Source organism: Coenobita brevimanus, chromosome 100 (assembly GCF_032717465.1).
Source record: "Coenobita brevimanus isolate Jiangsu-jjx chromosome 100, ASM3271746v2, whole genome shotgun sequence".
Lineage (NCBI taxonomy): Eukaryota > Metazoa > Arthropoda > Malacostraca > Decapoda > Coenobitidae > Coenobita > Coenobita brevimanus.
Genome location: NC_137053.1, coordinates 40,421,215 through 40,441,101, shown reverse-complemented (window position 1 = coordinate 40,441,101; position 19,887 = coordinate 40,421,215). Strand labels below are relative to the sequence as shown.

General features: G+C 40.6%; 1 pseudogene; it reads right to left on the bottom strand.

The window, feature by feature from the left end:
- Positions 1–19,122: 19,122 nt before the first annotated feature.
- LOC145414740 (5S ribosomal RNA) lies at positions 19,123–19,242 on the bottom strand (annotated as a pseudogene).
- Positions 19,243–19,887: the final 645 nt, after the last annotated feature.

Below are 19,887 nucleotides of genomic sequence, written 5' to 3'. Positions count from 1 at the left end.
GACTCATCTTGTACAATAATAACTAGTGATTATAATATATTATTACTGAATGGGGAATTTTGGGGAATTTTAACCTGGAGCTTTGGGGTATTTTGGTCGTCACTGGTTGGCAACACTGATCTGGTTGTAGGTGGCACAGTGTTAACAGCTAGTGTGTGTTGTTCGTCTCTTAAGTATTATTTCTTTTTATTTTACATGTGTTGTGTTCATCTAGATGCTTTGTCAGGCCTTTACTGTCTTAACCATCCCAATTCCTTCTGTTATGTACATGGGGAGCTAACTTTTAAATCCTAGAAATGAAACCTGACACCATTGATAAATAAATGCAATGAACTTTATTTCGGATGTAAAGTGATCAAGACAAGAGATGGGCCCTCATAACTGTTGTGTGACATGTGCAAAACTACTCCTAGAATGGCTAGACAGTTCAAGACACATGTAATTTGTGGTTCCAGTGATTTGGAGTGAGCTCAAAGATCACACAACAGACTGCTATTTCTGCATCGTAAGTACAAAAGGGATCACTTCAAAAACAATGAGCTTAGAGAAATATTCTAATCTGCCAACTGCACTGAGAACATTTCCCCATGGGGCTGAACCTCCAGTACCAGATCTTCCAGAGCATGTAACTTTAATTGATGAGAAATCAAACGAAGCTGTAACATATCACGGGGAAAAGATTAAGAATATTCTGATCCAATAATGCTGGCTACATGTTCTTCCATTGAGCCACATTTACTGTCACAAGGAGATATGAATGACCTTGTTTGTGACTTAGATTTATCTAAGAAGCCTCTGAACTTTTAGGTTCAAGATAAAAGGGCTGGAACCTACTGCAGCCTGATACTAAAGTTTTTTTTTTTTTTTTTTCCCCGCAGCCACCATGATGATTTTAAAAAATGCTTCTCTCAAGAGAATGGACTAGTGCTTTATAAAGATGTTAATTCAGTCATGGGGGCTCTTGGTCATGAGATGGACTAGGGGCGCTTGTTCACTGACTTCTCAACAGTCAACTTGAAAGCGGTCTATCTTCATAACGGAAATAAATTTCCTTCTGTACCTATTGCACGTGCTGCAGACATGAGTTATATAACACAACGTTGCTCGTAGAATAAGCTCAGTATCAGAAATGAGTTGAATATCTGAGGAGATCTAAAGGTCACTCCATTTTTCCTAGGGGTGCTGTCAGGTTACACAAAGCACTATTGTGGGTTTTGTGAGTGGGACAGTATGGGCAAGCAACAATACTGCCTTCAGAAGGCTTGGCCAAAACGTACCTTACGTGTTCCAGCAAGAAAAGTGTTGTAAACAGTCTACTTGTTGATCCTGAGATAATGTACCTTCCTCCTTTGCACATCAAATTTCGAATAACGAAAAACTTTGCTAAAGTGATGCATGAAGATGCAAACTGGATTCAAATACTTGAGATGTAAGTTTCCCCAGATCAGTGATGCCAAGATTAACGAAGGTACTTCTGTAAGCTCTCGGATCTGACAATTGTTATGAGATGAGAGATATGAAGGAAAGTTGAATTAGGTTGGGAAAGCTGTTTGGCAGAGTTTCAAGTGTCTGCACAGACTATTGGAAAATCGCAAGGCCGAAAACTATCCTGAAATAGTGGGTTACCTTCTTAAGTCTTTCCAAACATTGGGATGCAGTATATCATTAAAGATTCATTTTCTGGACTCTCACTTGGATTTTTTTTTTCTTCCAGAAAACCTGGGTGCAGTGAGCGATGAAGACAGTGAACCTTTTTACCAGGAAATTTCCAACAAGGAAATGCGTTACAAAGGCAAATGGAGCCCCAGTATGCTGGCTGACTACTGCTCGACTCATAAGAGAAACATTCTTGAGGCAAAATACCACAGAAAAATTAAACAAAGCTACTTTTTAAACTACAAGCCTGTAGTTTTTAATAAGTATGCAAATGATTTTTTAAATTGCATGTCACTCCAAAACCTTACCTGATAATGAAATTTTACAAACAATTGGATTTAGAAAAAAAAAAATTAAATAAGGTATTTTCATTCTTGGGACACTTTTTTTTTTTTTTTTTTTAAAGTTTGTTTCACTTGTCATTGGTCTGTCAAAATGGGTGGGGTGGGGGGCTTCCGCCTCCCAAATCCGTGCCTGTGCAGCATTTAAATTATGGTGCTGTTGTCATCTTAGTAATGCTTGAATTAAAGTAACTTGCCAAGAAGATATTGAGGACATGAGTGATTAAAGTATATTCCATGTTACTGGGTACACTGTCGATAGGTTTCATATGTGCTTTTATTGTTCTGTTTTGGAGCATGGTCATACACTGTCGGTAGGTTTCATAATGTTGTGCTTTTATTGTTCTGTTTTGGGGTGCGATCTTAATATTAATAGAGAAGACCCTTACTAAACAAAAACCAGACTTTCCTGCTCATATATCCATTGCCAAGAACACTCGGCCAACATGTAAATTACACTTTGAGGTGGCAGGAGTATATGACTCACTGTATGAACAATTGACTGAGAAGAGACAGGGAAGATGATGATAATGATGATCATGATCATGATGATGACGGCAGTGGTGATAATGAAGAGAAAGAAAGGTAGATCATGAAGGAGGGCACGGTTGAAAGTTGCGTACTGGTGATACTATAAGGTGAAATGGAATGAAGCATTACAGCGAACAGAGAAACATTACATAGAAGTATTATATTTCATGACCTGCTGAGCAAAGGACGGGGTATGGCGTCATGTAACTGTCTGATGTATACAGTCAACCAGGTAAGCACACAGATGGAGTGATAGGTAGCAAAATGAAAGTAGGGAGAGAATGAAAAATAAGCACAAGAATAATCGATTGCATGACTGGACTAGGTAGATACATAGAGGGATGGGTAGGTATATGGACAGAGAGATGGATAAATTAGCAGACAGATGAAACGTAGAAAATGTCCTGATACGTAAAAAAGAGCATGAGGTCTGAGGAGTGGCCTTCAGTACAATCTATAACAATTAACACAAGTGGAGGTCATACGCATAAAAGCGAAGGGATCACTTAAACTAAGTTTTGTACAGTAGCTAAATGTATGCCATCTACTCAGGAAAAGAGTAGCCCTTTTATAGACGTGAGAAAAATTAACGATTATTAGATGTGTCATGACAAGCCAGGTATACAATATTGGTGCGTCCACTTTGTTTTCGTTGTTGTTGTTGTTGGAGAAAATTTCAGTTCAATTATCGCCATATCCATCAGTGTTGCTGCTCAGGATTTTATAAAATCGCAAGATGGACATAAGTATTATCCTCAAAATTAGACGAAAATTCCCAAGGCTGTGAATATTACTGATAATTATGGAATTTAGAAACACTCACCAAAAAGTGTCTAATGTAAAAAAACATGTCAGGGATTATCATCATCATCATCATCATCATCATCATCACTCGGGTACAAAGTTGCCAGATCCTCTTTCTTACTTGATTTTTCTCGCCTCGCGTATCACTGGTGACACAGTCTGCTTTTCATTAACTCGACAAGTCAATGGCTCCCAGGTGCAGCATGACACTTCTTGTCTTGCAATGGTCTGTTTTGCAGGAACTCGATTTGCTACAGCAGAATCATGTAGTCTGTTTGTTTGCTTAGTTTTAAATTAACAATGGAGAACACACTTTCTACACAGGCCGACGAATGGGGTAGAACAAATAGACTGCACAAAAACTGGGACAGGTCAAATTTACTCAAACTGTTGCCATGGTTGAGTTTTTCCAGATCACTCCAGAAAGTTGATGCTTGATCACTCATGATACTTAAGGATGACTGAACATAAGAGATCCCTCCAATGATCCTGTAGTTTGTCTAAGTCTTCCTCTTTTACCAGCATAGGGATGTGGACAGCCAGCCTTGATAGACTCTTCATTTTTCTTTGTGTGAACAGGCCTTCACTGGAATCTAAAATTGTCAACATAGCAAGCACACTGTTTTCTTCAAAGTTATATCTTACTTTATCTGCCCATTTAGTTCAGTCAAGAATGCTCTACAGTTATTTCCAAACAGCTTTTCTCTGTCATCAAGAGTTTCTGTGGCCAGTAGAGCTTCACATCTACTCCCAAGTTCAATGTCTTTGAGAGTCTTATAATTAACAGAGTTGTATGACTAATACCAGCTAGTCCTTGTGACTGCTGGGATTGGTGGTTAACAAACATACCCAAAATACTGCTATACTAAACAAATACTGTGGCGAAAACGCTAGATAACTTGGAAAGCTGTGACTGAAATTCCAAGTTAATTCTTTCCACTTTCTGTAGGACGGAATTATGGAAGAACAGCATATGCTGACTCCAGGTATATTAATTGTCCTAGATACACAGTCCTGGTTTCTGATTGAAAAAATAGCTTCGGTGCTTCACACTACTCTATTATCCTGGAAATAAATGTCCCCCTTGAAAACCACAATGTCTGAGCTACTTTCAGCATTTTACGCTTAGGGATATGTACAACTTCTTGAAGCAACTTAGTCATGCTTACGCTTGATACTTGTAGAGTGACAGCACACATCTTTGAAAAATCATTCAAGCTATGTCGGCACTACTAGCGCAGAGTGTAAATGAATGACATACACATTACTGTACACAAACAGTAATAAAATCAGGACATCTTTTTTCATCAGAGCCTGGAATCCATTTTTTGTCCTTAGTATGGAGGAACAGTTGTCACATGCAAAGCCAATTATGTTCGTCAGAGGACTTTCCTTGCTTTCCAGCAATTCCTTCACAGAACTATAGTCCTGCAGCACTGACATCATTCACTTTATGTCCAACAGCGCATCTGTGAATTTGCACCTCTTTTTATCGTAATACCGCATCATCACTGCAAATACCTGTGACACAGAAGCATCTGTACTTTCGTGTGATATTATGTACAAGTAATTTTCTTTACAAATGACGGTAGTAGACTCGCGTTTCTCCCAAGCAATTCCACCTTGAAGCACAAAAGAGGCTCTTGTCTTCTTTAGTCATTTTACTTGCGATTTCAGAATCTTGGAAGATTTTGTCTCAGCTAAGTGGTCCGTTGTGCAATTGGCACCCCATGCTCAGCTATACCGTATCCTGTAAGCAACGCCTTAGTCTAAGAATCTTTTTTTTTTTTTTTTTTTTTTTTTTGGGGGGGGGGGGGTATTTTCTAAAGAAATCCTTGAATGTTGGTACTGCCTTTCTAGCTAAATAATTTTTCTCGTTTTGAGGAGTCTTTGTGATTCATAAATGACGCCACATTACAACCTGTCAACTTGCATTCACGAACACTGCACATTGCTACACATTTATCAGTGGCATCTGGTTTAAGACAGTCTTTATGTTCACTAATTTTCAACCATTCCATATTTAATCTTGTCTGTACCTGTTTCATTATTCTAGGTTGGGTACCAGCACCTCTTAGACTCCCGCCATCAGAGTCAGAATTAACTTGTTCTTTCACTGCACTGTATTTGTGTATGGTATAGTCTACTTTCACTTACCAAGAATAGCAGATTAGTTCGACCTCCTTCAGCAGCTCGGATTGACTGACTACCACGAGGCATATGGATCTACTGCCTGGCCCCTGCAGTGTCTGCCCACAGCATGCATTATGGACGAACTTCAAACGGACCTGTACTTTATCAACTTAGACCTCTCTCTCTCTCTCTCTCTCATTAATGTAACAGTTTTAGATATTTCAGAGTTTTTTTTTTGTTTTGTTCACGTGTAGATTAAACTGTTTTTAACCATTAGAAAAGAGGTGAAGAGAGTAAGACAGGGTGGCAATGATGTTAGTAAGGGAGTGAAAGATAAAAATGGTAGATTGCTAGTGGAGACGGGAGAAAAGATTACCAGATGGAGAGAACACTTTAAGGAATTGTTGAACATAGAGAATGGAAGTAATGCGAGTATAAGTGGCTGGGGAATGGCTGGGAGAAGGAGGGAGGTGAGAAAACAGGAAGAAATCAGTAGGATTGAAGTTGTAGAAGCAATGAAGAAAGTCAAATTGGGGAAAGCCCCAGGAATTGATAGTGTGTGGTGAAATGCTGAAGCATGGGGAAGAGATAATAGTAGAATGGATGTGGAAGATGTGCATATTGGCCTGGGAGGAAGGTAGAGTCCCGGAGGATTGGAAGTCAGGTATAATTATTCCCTTTTGCAAAGGAAAAGGGGAAAAAGAAGTGTGTGGTAATCATAAGGGCATTCGTCTTCTTAGTGTAATAGGAAAAGTGTATGGTAGGATACTTATTGATATAGTTAGGGAAATAACAGAGGAATTAGTTGGAGAAGAACAGGGAGGCTTTAGGAAGGGAAGAAGTTGTGTAGATCAGATATTCATTCTTAGATCTTTAGTGGAAAAGTTTCTAGAGAAGGGAAAGAAGTTGTATGCGGCCTTCATGGATTTGGAGAAAGCATATGACAGGGTGGATAGACAAGGATTGTGGAAAGTATTAAGAATATATGAAGTAGATCGGAAATTGTTGAATGCTGTGAAGAGTATGTATGATGATGCTAAGGCTGCAGTGCGTGTAGATAGTGAACTGAGTGAATTTTTCTATTTGAAGGTTGGGTTGAAACAGGGATGTATCATGTCTCCATGGTTGTTCAATCTATACACGGATGGGGTAATAAAAGAGATACAAGGTAGGGCAGTGAATGTTGGAGCGGCCCTATTGAGAGAGGTTAGTGCTTGAAAACTCCCTGTACTGTTCTTTGCAGATGATACAGTGTCGTTAACTGAAGAAGAAGGGGAGCTGCAAGGCTTGATGGATGAGTTTGGGAGAGTGAGTAAGAAACGGAATCTAAAGGTGAATGTAGGGAAGAGTAAAGTTATGATCTTCGAGAGAGGTGAAGTCAGTGAATGTACAGTGAGGTGGGATGGATAGGATATGGAAAATGTGAGTACGTTTAAGTACTCGGGGACTGTGATGAGTAAGGATGGAAGTTTAGAGGGTGAAGTGCTTGAAAGAGTACAGCAATGATGAAAGGTTGCTGGTTTTTGAAAGCAATGATAAGAAACAGGGAAGTGAGCATGGAAGTGAAAAAGTTACTACCTGACAGTATTGTGATACCAACTCTAACGTATGGAAGTGAACCTTGGACGTTGTTGGAAGGACACAAGTCAGGAGTGAAAGCAGTGGAAATGAGTCATTCAAGAGGAGCCTGTGGAGCCACATGGAGAGACAGGCTGACAATTGAGGATATAAAGGAGCATTGTGGTGTGGATGTGGATGTGATAGGAAGCGTTAGGAGGAACACACTGAGGTGGTTTGGCCACGTGGAGAGGATGGAGGGTGAGAGACTGACGAGGAGAGTGTATGTGAGTGAGGTGGAGGGGAGGAGAGGGAGGGGGAGGCCGAGGATGAGATGCAGGGATGGAATGGAGAGGTATGTGAGAGGGAGGGGTGAGTTGGGAGCAGGGCAGTGAAATGGCGGGGGACAGGGTGACATGGAGGCGATTTGTTTGTGGCCACCCCTACGGGATTAAGGCGTCTGGCAATAGATAGATAGATAGATAGAAAACATGCTAATAGCCACCAAATCTTTAAAAATTCAACTTTTCTTGACATATAGATAGCATGCATGAAAAGTAACGACAACCAGATGTAAATGGTGTTTAACCGGTACAGGAACTGTACAGGAAAATTTTCAGTCTGGGCCCTTGACGAAGATTATCATTCATGTTCTGAATTGTTTTATTTAATCGTAAATTGTCTCAGTTATACAACTGTAATAGAAAAACCATAAACACCAAATTCACAAGATTTTGCATTCAAGAGGAGCCTGTGGAGTCACAGGGAGAGACAGGCTGACAATTGAGGATATAAAGGAGCATTGTGGTGTGGATGTGGATGTGATAGGAAGCGTTAGGAGGAACACACTGAAAGAAAAATCCCAAGAACTCAAGGGTGTACCTAAATTCCCAACATCTTGTGAAAAATCCCAAAAAATGGCAACCTGACATTGTCCATACCGGCACACCTATGATGTCAATTTTCACGGCGTGTATTAGCTTCACCCTGCACCACCAAAAACCGACCATAACTCCTCACCCACCCAGCCTTGATTCTGTCTTCCCCTCTAACATTAAGCTTTAAAGAGAAATTTGCTCCTATTGCCAACGCCTCTCCATATTCAACTCATCTTCAGGTGCATTCATCCCACCTGCCCCACCACCGACACTTTCCATCCCACTCTCCAACCATATTTTTCCTTGTGTTTCACCTTACTATTATAGCCCATCTACAAGATCCATATTCAAGGCATACATTCTTCTAACGTGGCCCAGCACCCAACATAATCCCAGCCCACCACGATCACTCTTTTCCGCTCACCCCACCATTTAAGCCTATGTTCTTATGTGACGCATATAATTACAATAACTGCCTCGACTATCTGATAACCTAAAAGCGCCCATGTTCATGGAGAATACTTCCCCCACTATCCCCTACCAACCATCATTATCCTAGCCTACCCAGCTCTGTCATCCCTGTCCAACCAAGACTCCTGAAAAAACATTAATCGAGAGAGAGAGAGAGAGAGAGAGAGAGAGAGAGAGAGAGAGAGAGAGAGAGAGAGAGAGAGAAGATGCACCATGCACTTACATACGCATGACTTAAAACGATCTGGACTGATCTGAACATATCTGATGAACCCAAGTGACCTCAAGGGACGTGGATTGTCACATCTCAAAAATAACTTCACTGATAGGGCTGATTTTTGGAGTACGCCTTCACAGACACGAGAAGAATTTATCTTTACTAATCGAAATCGACCTGATGGACTACCACTTCCAGCAACACCATGAATCAAAACTTAAAATAATACGATAAAGAAGCGATCTGATGCAATGATGATTTTGGCTGTCTTGTACTGTAATATACTTTACTTTCTCCCACTTAGCCAGTTCCTGTGCTCCTGCATGCTCATAGTAAAATAACGAATTAAGTTCAAAATTAAAGTGAAAAATTTATGTAGTATATAAAAATGATTGTTTTACCCATGAATTTATTATTAAAATATTTGGATTACCCTGTATAATTAATAAATTTAGAAAAATAAGCAAGATAGATCGGTAGACGTGAATAGGAAGAAAGTACGTTCTGATTGCGCTGGTGATCTCTGAGTATATTCCCTATATGGCACTGCAGGATATTTGATAGCGTCTGAATGTGGTCAGGCTGTCCTCCGTCTCTTTTTCCATGTACATCATCCAAGGGCATGAGAGTGTGATGACCTCTGCCTCCCTTTTATTTCCGCGAGGCTATCACTCGTTCACCACTTCCCTCTCTCTCTCACACTCACCCTCTTGGAAAGCAATTGAGATAGAAAAACGAGTGAGGGAAGATGTGGCGCTCACCTCACAGACTGTCATATTCCCTCGGTAAAGACGGAAAAGCGTGATATGTCATCTTAGACTTACCTACAGTATAAAGGTAAAAATATACCAGACCAAAGAACTACCACCCAGTATCACTCATCTCCACAGTAACAGGAATTGCAGCATCTACAGTTACACCATATATCTAAGAATCCAGCAGCTGAGCTAATCTAATACTCTTTTGTTCACCTTTTTCATGGAAAGAATAGCTTTTTGTAGTCTTTCAACCACCGATTTTCCTCCTCATATAACGGAGGAAATGTACAAGTTTCTTTGCCGCGTGGCTGATAGCTAAAAAATTAAAACTCTTCAGCTCGAGTCTGTCTTTGCCGAGGTATATGAAATCGGCAAGTGGTGTCGTAATATAGCAAAAGAAAAAGTTATAAGAGGTAGTGAACCAGAGAACGGAAAGCATGTCTACACCGTTCAGTGTTAAATATATTTTGACTGTAGTAGCAGAAATAAAACAACAAAGAATCGTTATAGTGTGCGCCACTGACTGAATAAAATAGAGTATGATGCAACGATGAATAAGATCAATTATTTCTGGCTCCCCGCCGTGCCGTAAAGAGTCCCAAGATTAATGTCCGACTCTCCTCCCAGACGGTGCTGCTGGGGCCCAACTGGGGTTTTTGTTGGTGAGGGATGGCTCTCTCTCTCTCTCTCTCTCTCTCTCTCTCTCTCTCTCTCTCTCTCTCTCTCTCTCTCTCTCTCTCTCTCTCTCTCTCTTTCACGGTATCGGGAATGTATTTGTTGATAGAGACTTTATCTCTTACTCCTAGACCATATAAGTATGCATTCGATATATGGCACCTATACATATATAGATCTTCTTGCATTCCTGCCCTTTTCTTGGACTCATTGGTTAAGTCATTGTATTCTCTTTAGCAAACTGCCTCTAATGGACCATTAGATCTATTGCTGTGTGTTTTCCTTCGTGCTCCTTTCTATGTTTGCCTGTGATTATGCAAAGTAAAATAAAATGCTTCAACAGAGGTACTAGTTTTCTATCTTTGGTTTAGCGCCTTCAGTTTGCCAATAATTTTTTACTATTCTCATAAATACTTTCTTCAGGCATTTCAGTCCTGTAAATTATTTCTTCTACATATTTTCCTTGAATTATAATACCAAAGAATAAGGTGGGTGGAGGAATACATTCTGCTCTGTCGTCCTGTTTTAAAACCTCTGTAACGAGAAGCGGTGCCAAGGCATAGCAAACCCGTCCCTGGCAGATATTTTAGTGCTGACGTATAAACACAATAGGATATCTAGTCAAAGATGTCACATATCAATTTTGGAGTATATCGGGTGAAAATTGGCGATTTTATGCCCATTTGAAATAATAGGCCCGACTCACCTGACATTGACCTCCGTACCTCTAACTGAAGGGTGACCCCCTCTCCCAGTGTAATGAGGAATGTTATAGGATGCTGATTTGAAAGATGCAGCTTTAGGTGTTGGTTTCTTGTCGATATGACGAATTTGAAAGGAGTTATGGCGAAAAAAAAGATTATTTTGTTTTTAATTTTTAAGGGCCTAAAGCCTGGACCTTGGCCTAATTTGGCCCAAAACTTGGTCAGGTGATCAGAAGGTCATAGCCCATCATCCCCGTAATTTTAGTCAAAATCGCACAAGTAGTTTTCGCGTAAAGTTGTTAACACACAGGCAGAATGGCAGACAGACAAAGAGACAGACAAAAACAAACACACAAACCGAGTGAAAACAATCCCCGTCCCCGAGCCCCTCCGGGGCAGGGTCGGGTAATTAGAGAGTAAGTAGTTACATTATGACCAGACCACCTTGGAAACACCGTAAGGTCAGTGTGCTCTGTGTGTCTATGACAATTCCATATTTCTTTCCCGTACTCCTCCCTCTCCTCTCTGTCTTTTGTCTGTCTCTGTTTCTCTGTCTGTCGGTTTGTCTGTCAGTCTCTCTCTCTCTCTCTCTCTCTCTCTCTCTCTCTCTCTCTCTCTCTCTCTCTCTCGCTCGCTCGCTCTCTTTCAGCCCTCTGGTTTTTGCTGGAGGAAAGGCGCTGGTTGGAATGTGGAGGCATGCTTCTCCACTCCGTCCTGCTCTTGTCTCTCCATTCCACTCTCTTTTTTCCACTGCACCGTCTGCTATTGGATGCCATCCATCCGCGTTTCTCTCCATTTTCTTTCCTTGTTTTCTTTCATTTTATCACCTCCCCCTTTCACCACCTACATTCTTTTTTTATTCATCATCCTTATCTTGCTTTCTTCCACTCTCATCATTTCATCATTTCCTCTTATTTTGCATTCGACGTTCTCCTCCACTTTTCTCTCCAACATCCTTGTTTAATTTACATTTTTGCTCTTCATCCTCTTCTCTGTGTTCTTATTATTCTTGCCTTCTTTCCATTTTTTTCTCCCCCCTTATCCTCTTCTTTTTCTCTCATTCTTCTTCTCTCCCATCACCGTCTTCCCTATTTCTTTTTTCTCTACATTCCTTTTTCTTTTTCGTTTCCTCTTCTGTTTCTCATTTTCTTTTCTTGTCTCGCAGCCTCGTCTTTTTTCGTTTCCTTGTCACCTCTCACTTCTTCTTAATCCATCTCACCCCCTTTTTTTTTCCTTTTTCCCTTCCTCCTCGACTTTTCTCCCCCCCCCCCTCTCTCTCTCTACCTGTATTCCATTCGTCATCGTCTTCCATTCCTCATATCTGCCACTCATCATCATCATCATCATCACCCACTTTTCCTCTTTCATTCCCTTTACTACCTCTTCCTCTCCACCTCTTTCCTTTTCTTTTTAATCGTTCCCCTTCTTCTCCCCTTCCTGTCTCTCTCCTCACTCTCCTCACATCTTTTTTCTCTTTCTTCCGTTCTTCACTCCCACATTTGATACCCAGCCGTATGCATTGCTTGCTCTCTTTCATCTATTCTCCTCTTCCTCCCCCTCCTCTTCCTCTTCCTCCTCCTCCTCCTCCTCCTCCTCCACCTCCTCCTCCTCCTCCTCCTCCTCCTCCTCCTCCTCCTCCTCCTCCTTCCTCTTCTTCTTCTTCTTCTTCTTCTTCTTCTTCATCATCATCATCATCATCATCACTATCGTCTTCTTCTTTTCTGCTGATTCACTTCGTTTCCTCCACTCCAGTTGACACTTGATGCTTGTCCTTCTCTTTTCCCTCCACTTTTATTGCTTCCTTCCTTCCCTCCTCCTCCCCTTCCTCCTCAGTCTCTTCCCTTTCTTTTCTCCATTTTCCTCACTCCTATTCGCTTCCTTCCTGTCTTCTTCAGTTTACCACATTTCATTTGGCACTTTGATGTCAGCCACTCACTCCTGTTTACATTCTCGATGCTGCCTTCCATCCTTCCTTCCTTCCTCTTTTGCTGCAGTCCTTTCATCTTATTTTCCTCCATTTTCTTGTATCTCTCTTCGCCTCCTTCCTCTCACTCGCTGTTAACCGCAAACTCTTCCCTCCAATCTCCTTGCTTCCTTCCTTCCTCATGCTCTTCCTCTTCCTTCCCTTCCTGTCCCTCCCAGCGTTTCTTGCTTCCTCAGGTCATCCATTTTCCGTGCTCCCCTCTTTGTCGCGCCTGTCTGGGTCTTCCCCTCCTTCGTCCTTCCTTGCTTGTTCAGCCCCACCCCCTCTCTCTCTCTCTCTCTGTCCGTCCGTCCGTTCGTCCCTCTGTCTGTCTGTCTGTCTGTCTGTCTGTCTGTCTGTCTCTCTCTCTCTCTCTCTCTCTCTCTCTCTCTCTCTCTCTCTCTCTCTCGCAGTCCTTGTCTGCAAAATATCTCTGGCAGGGGTTGGAGGCTGGGTGAGTTTTCAAGCTGTGTGTGTGTGAGAGGAGGAGAGATGGCTCGCCTCTCACCATATTTTTTCCCTCTCCATCATTTTTCTTTCTATTTTTGTTTTTTTCAGGTTCAATTAATTCTTCGAAAGCTGTGCGTCTCGGCAAACTGATCGCTACTCAAATTAACACTGAACTGATATTTATCACTTCGCCCAGACGTAATCCGGCGAGGTATTGTTTTTGGTCGAGAGTCTTTGTTTCTTTGTTTCTTTGTTAGCAACATTACGGAAGAACGGCAGAATGAAATTACATGTAACTTTATGGATTTGTGGGCACTGGTCCCAAAAGAAAGTGATTAAATTTTGGGGGTAATCGAGCGACCTTGAAAGGTCAGAATCAAGGGCACGGATTTTCAGAGGGCTATAACTAGAAAACGGTTGAGGAAAAAGATATTTATCATTATCAGCATACAGGAACTCCGATATGGTCTTTCATTTGGCACCAAGACCTTTGACCTTAGGTGACCTTGAAAACTCAAACTCAAGGTCACGGATATTTAGGGGGCTATTATAACTGGAAACTGGTTGCAGATAGATATTTATTTTTATCAACATACAGTAAGTCCCAGACGGGTTTTCATTTGGCACCATGACCTTTGATCTTGAGTGACCTTGAATGGCCAAAAGCAAGATCACGTAGTTTTAGAGGGCTGTAACTTGAAAACGGTTGAAAATAAAATAACTGTTGTTTGGCGAGGTTTATTGTGCGTGGCACCACTTGTTTATTTAGTTACTTATTTTTATATATTGTTGTTTGGTGCTTTTTTCCCTGGGTGTTTGGTGCATTTTTCTCTTGCTGTTTGGTACATTTTTCTCTTGTTTTTTCTCTACTTTTTTAGCTCAAAGTCAGTTAGGCATTTCTTTTACTAATTACGGTTATGCATATCATTAATTTTTTCTCCGTGTTTAGTTTTTTTCCCTATTGTTTTAGTCCAATATAAATCAAAGTAACTCGTCCACTACAGACTCGGGATGGTGACCGCCACCAAGCGCCTCCTACTGACAAACACTCATGAGATTAACCAGTGTATAAGACTTTTAGTTTATATTTGTATTTTTCGCTAATACAGCTAATAATTACCGTACAGCTATGTGATTGTAACAGTAAAGAAAAATAATGAAGCTGAATATGTCTTGGCAGTAATATTTATGATGTTTAGTTTACCTACAAATTGAGATCCTTTACGATTATGACCCAACATCACCACAAATATTACTTCAGGTGTATTTTGGCCCCTCTCTCATCAATCGTTTCCTCTGTTATATTGAGCTGGAAGCAAATTAAGTCTTGTAATGCAGCAATTTTCAAATAAATGGTGCCTACCTCGATCACCCTGGAATTTTTTTAGGTGTTTTTGGTGGTTCTCCCACCAGCCTCCCTCCAATAATTTAGCTCAGTGCCTCAATTAAGTATTTTGTAAGAGCGAGGATTTAAAGGATGAAGATTATCCAGCGCTCTTTGGATTTTTTGTTACTTTCTTATAGTGCTTCTCTAATAAATTTTCCCTTCATATAAAAAATTCAGATTGTTTTAAGTTGCTCTGTTACTTACGGGAATCTGCAGATCATGATGGCAACTTTCATTACTGCAATTTATACTCGTACTGTCGTATGTTTTAACTCCTCAATACGATGATTCTTTTTCAACAGTTCCTTTCGGTACAGGAGAAACTTTGAGTCGAAGAAGCTAACCTCATTCTTCATTAACCTTCTTCACTGACACTAAGGCGCAGACACACCATCAACGGTGTAGAGAACCTGTTGCTTACCTGCAGTCGACGGATCTGCATAATCGGAAGGACAGGGACTGAGCAACAACAAGAACAACAAATGACAATCATCTACTCACGTGATGTAGCGATGCCGACTTCTTCATTCACCTTTATCATTTTTTATGCCTTTCTCTCTTCCTATCTCCCCATCCTTCCTGTCACTGTTATTAGTCTACTTTCCACCTCAGGTGGCTCTGCTGTGTGTGACAAGCCTAATGATCTCATGTAACCTTGGAAACTATTTACAACGCTAGGTGATAACCACATAACCATAAAATGGCTTGATGTGGGGGCTCTTATGGTACCTCTGTTAATTGGGTGGAGCGACGCAATTGAAGAGTCCATCCGGGAACCAAAGCTCCATACACTTCCCCGCACCTCGCAGTGGCAAAGCGCTACCTACTGCACGGGAACATCAGTCCACTGCGCGGGACGGCGCTACAGAGGCTGTTGCTTGCCTGCAATTGATGGGTCCGGTCGGCTAAACAGACCGGGGTTAGTAAGCAACAACAACTTCTACGAAGGTGCATTGTTAAGTTGAAAAAATTAATGCAATAATAGCAAAAGCAAAATGTATCGTGATGGGGTATTGCAGTGCTTATACAGGAATGGGTCGTGAAATCATAATGTTTCTCTAAATGGTTACGAATAATTCAGTTCTAACATCACCAAATTCTTTTGGTACTATAAATAACACTAAATAGCTTCTTTAGAAGTGATTCTTAAGATGATAAGGTCTTCCCAGGTAACTTCGGCAAATTTCTAGACTACATGTATATGTAATAAGCAGAGTAAGTGAACGGATATTTGGTGCTGAGTTTTGATGATCCAGGCACTGCTTGAAGGCCTGACTGGCGCTGACAGTTTGCTGTCGCCAAACTTCCAGAGTAAGGAAGAGAACGCCACGAAGACTGTTTTATGTGTACACATCCGAGAATTCCATAAGCCAGCGTAACGTGATGGTAAACTAAGGCGCACTTACCTCTTTCCCAACGATATTAGGGGGGACAGAGAACAACCATATATATATATATATATATATATATATATATATATATATATATATATATATATATATATATATATATATATATATATATATATATATATATATATATATATATATATATATATATATATATATATATATATATATATATATATATATATATATATATATATATATATATATATATATATATTATATATATATATATATATATATATATATATATATATATATATATATATATATATATATATATATATATATATATATATATTAATCAATCTGTTTACTATCTATGTGTCTATGTGTCTATCTATCTGTCTGACTATCTACCTATCCTTCTTTAAATCTATGTATCCATATATATATATATATATATATATATATATATATATATATATATATATATATATCATCTCATCAGCCGTTTGTGTGTCCACTGCAGGACCGGCCTATCCCGACCGAAGTGGGGACGATACAGCCAATGTATCTCTACCAAGCGGCTTAGGCTGTCTAGCAGAGATTGTAATTGTAGGGTAAGAAGTGCTTGTAAGTGTAATTGTTGTGTTGGAGTGGCTTTGGATGTGTGTGTAGTCTGTGAACCAAGTGTAATCGGCCCGCACAACCCGACTGGGTGCATGCATACTTTATAGTATGCGACACTGGTTCAACCACAGCACCCCTTGTGTCCACCAATGCAGTACGTGGCCAGAAGAACGCTCCCAAAGTTTATTACCCTGGCAGGTCGCGAACCCTCGTTCTTTAGTGTACGAAAACGCACACTTTACCACTGTACCACAGAGGCTCCATATATAGATATATATATATATATATATATATATATATATATATATATATATATGTGTGTGTGTGTGTGTGTGTGTGTGTGTGTGTTTGTATCTTGCCAGGTTTACTTTTTGCATTATTTTTCAACACAAACGGATGGTGCTAAACAAGGACACCTACATCAGGGTGACACAGATGCAGCCGGGTTATGGAGTGGTCCTCACTCAGCTCCATCCCTAGCCCCTGAAAGGAGGATGGTGGACTGCAAAAGCACAGCCTTAGCCACCAGTTCACCTGAGTAACGTCGAAGTGAGTGTGGGGCAATATAACAACAACAACAACAATAGATTTGGGTCAACTGAAAGAGATGTCTACTCATGTAAGTACAAATTCAAGTTGTCGTTTACATGGTCTTATATATTTTTCCCAACCGACCTGGACTAGTGATGGTCACCATGAGAGCCATAAAGCGGGTGAGGGTAGGAAAAATCGAGGCCATGTGAGTTCAGGTTACCTCGCATCCCGCCCTCATAAACACACCACCGCCATCGCTACACCAACGCTCACTCACGCTCGGCTACAGTCACGTTAAATATTGGGCAGATAATCCTTCCGAAAAACACAAATCTGGTGTTTTTGCGCATTAAATGCTCTGGTGAAATTATTTACAACTCGAGGTGCGTCGTGCCCGCTGAGTGTGATGTATTCCATGATTGGTCAGGAAGCTGGACACACAGGCGTAAATCCCCCTAGTGAAGAAAAAGCTTTTGAACAACATTTCGCATTCTGTCTGCAGTTTTTGGATGATTACTGTGCTCGATGAAATGAAAATGAAAGCTGTGAGCAACAGGTAATCCCATAAGCTGTGGATGTGCCAACACAGAGACAAACAAATGCTGCCAGGGGGACGAGCGTGTTCGCCCAGCAGTAGGGATGTCTCACTACAGGATTTTATTTTCCTCTTTCTCCTGTCTCATTTCACTTTATGTTTCTCCTATTTCACGCTGGGTGCCATGTTAATCCTGAACGTGATGGTCGGCTGTATTTTACTCTTGGCAACTGCCACCAAACCCGCAATGTATGTGATCTGTCTTCTCTTCACCCACCCCTTAATGTCACCACCTTGCAATTCACAGATTTTGGTTCTGGTTCATCATGAAAATTCGGAGAAACTGAGGATATGAAAGAGAAGAACCATGTGAAAGGATGAAGTGGAGTTGGGTAAGGGAAAAAGGGAGCGACGATTAGCGATAGAGGTGCCTTGAGGCTTTTGTCGTGGACAGTATTAATGAACTCGAGGGCTTACCGTCTGGCACGAAACGGGACATAATTTTATACATCTCACAGTGGGTGTATTCTTCAATCTTGCTAAGTAGGGAACTCATTACGGCATCTGGAAAATATGGTAACATTTCAGAAATCCCATGACTGAAACATGAACCGAGGAAATAATAGTAATGAGAATTATGGAATTTCAGGTCACTTAATGTAGCAAAGTTGAGCTGTTATACCAGCCAGATGTGTCACTTTGATTGGGTTGCCTTACACTGGACATTTCTTCAGTGTTACACTCTTCAAGATGAAGCTGAGACAAGAGCTACGGACAGACCAGTTCACACGACTCGTCAACGTCACTGCTGGGTCAATTGTTCTTCGTGGTCGTCTATGTTATTTAGATAACTCAGTTAATTAATTACTTTGCGTAAGGCTCTCTTGTGTGCTTTTGTTCTAAGCATCTTGACGAAATGCTACCAGTGCTACCTGCAGTCATTGTTTATTTATCCATCTCAACCCGATGACCTCTTTTGTATTTACCCTTTGTACCTTCAGACTACTTTATTCAGCCGGAGAAAAACCTCTCGTGGAGGAGGAATTAGAAAAATTCTCTACTAATCCCTTCAGAATGATGTTCTTTATCATCATCATCATCATCATTATTAGTCCTAGTCAGTCCACTGCAAGATGTATGTTACTCCTTTCGTTCTCTGATCTACTGGCTGCCAGCCTGTTCTATCTAACTCTAGCATGTAACCTTGTATTGGATTTCCACCTCGTCCTCTGTTTGCCCTTTATTTATTTATTTATTTATTTTTTTTACGCTTTCTCTGACTTGCCACACAGTCACTCTGCTAGCTCGTCTGTTATTTACGAAAGACGTGATCTACCCACATGCACTTGTGTATGTTTTTTTTTTCCTTTTCCATAACGATTACCTTGTATACTATAATCGGTCTATTCTCCTATCCACGAGCTTTCTCTTGTTCATTCATTCATTGCCAGACGCCATGTATCCCAAACGGGGTGGCCAACGGCTTAGAGTTAATTGTTTTACAGGGAGGGGCACTAATCCTCCACCAACCCCACTTGACACGTAGGGATGCCAACAGCATCTGGTGTTCCCAGGCGGTCACCCATCCAAGTACTAACCAGACCCAACGTTGCTTAACTTCGCTGATCGGACGGGAAGCGGTGTACTCAACGTGGTACCCAATATTATCCTTTCCATTCACTTCCAGGTAAAGGTGTCTTTCCAACAGTTTTGTTAGACTCCACGTTTCTGACCCATAAGTAAGAAGAAGAACATATTGATTAGAGAAGCATTTATTCTGACATGAAGATAGCCGCTTATCTCTCATTTACGGTAGTTATATAGTTTACCAAAAGCTTCCATCGCATTTCTATTCTTCACTTGATTTTGTGTCACGAATTGAAATAGTTTGAACTAACTGCCTTGGTACTATTCCTTGACCATTCTAGTTCTTGATCTTATATTTTTACTGGAAGGGATTGAACATATCTTTTAGATATAATTCCTTCAGTTCAATGACATATTATACTATTGATATTCTGGTATTTTCTATGCAATTTAATTTGTCTCAGGAATATCTTCTCGTACTGGAGGGACAATGAAGGCTGTATATGAGCCTTCTAGTTCGAGAAGTCTCTCCTAAGATGAATCAAATCGTCCGGCATAGCAAAAACAAAATATAGGATGCTTCACTAAATGAAAGGGTTATGCTTCGTCTTCTTGATGTTCATTTTCAAACCTAGTCTGATTTGCACTACTTTAATCAGATATAGTTTCTTGCAGGTCGTCCCCGACCCCTCCCCCCAAAAAAAAAAATATCAGTACACAAAATACT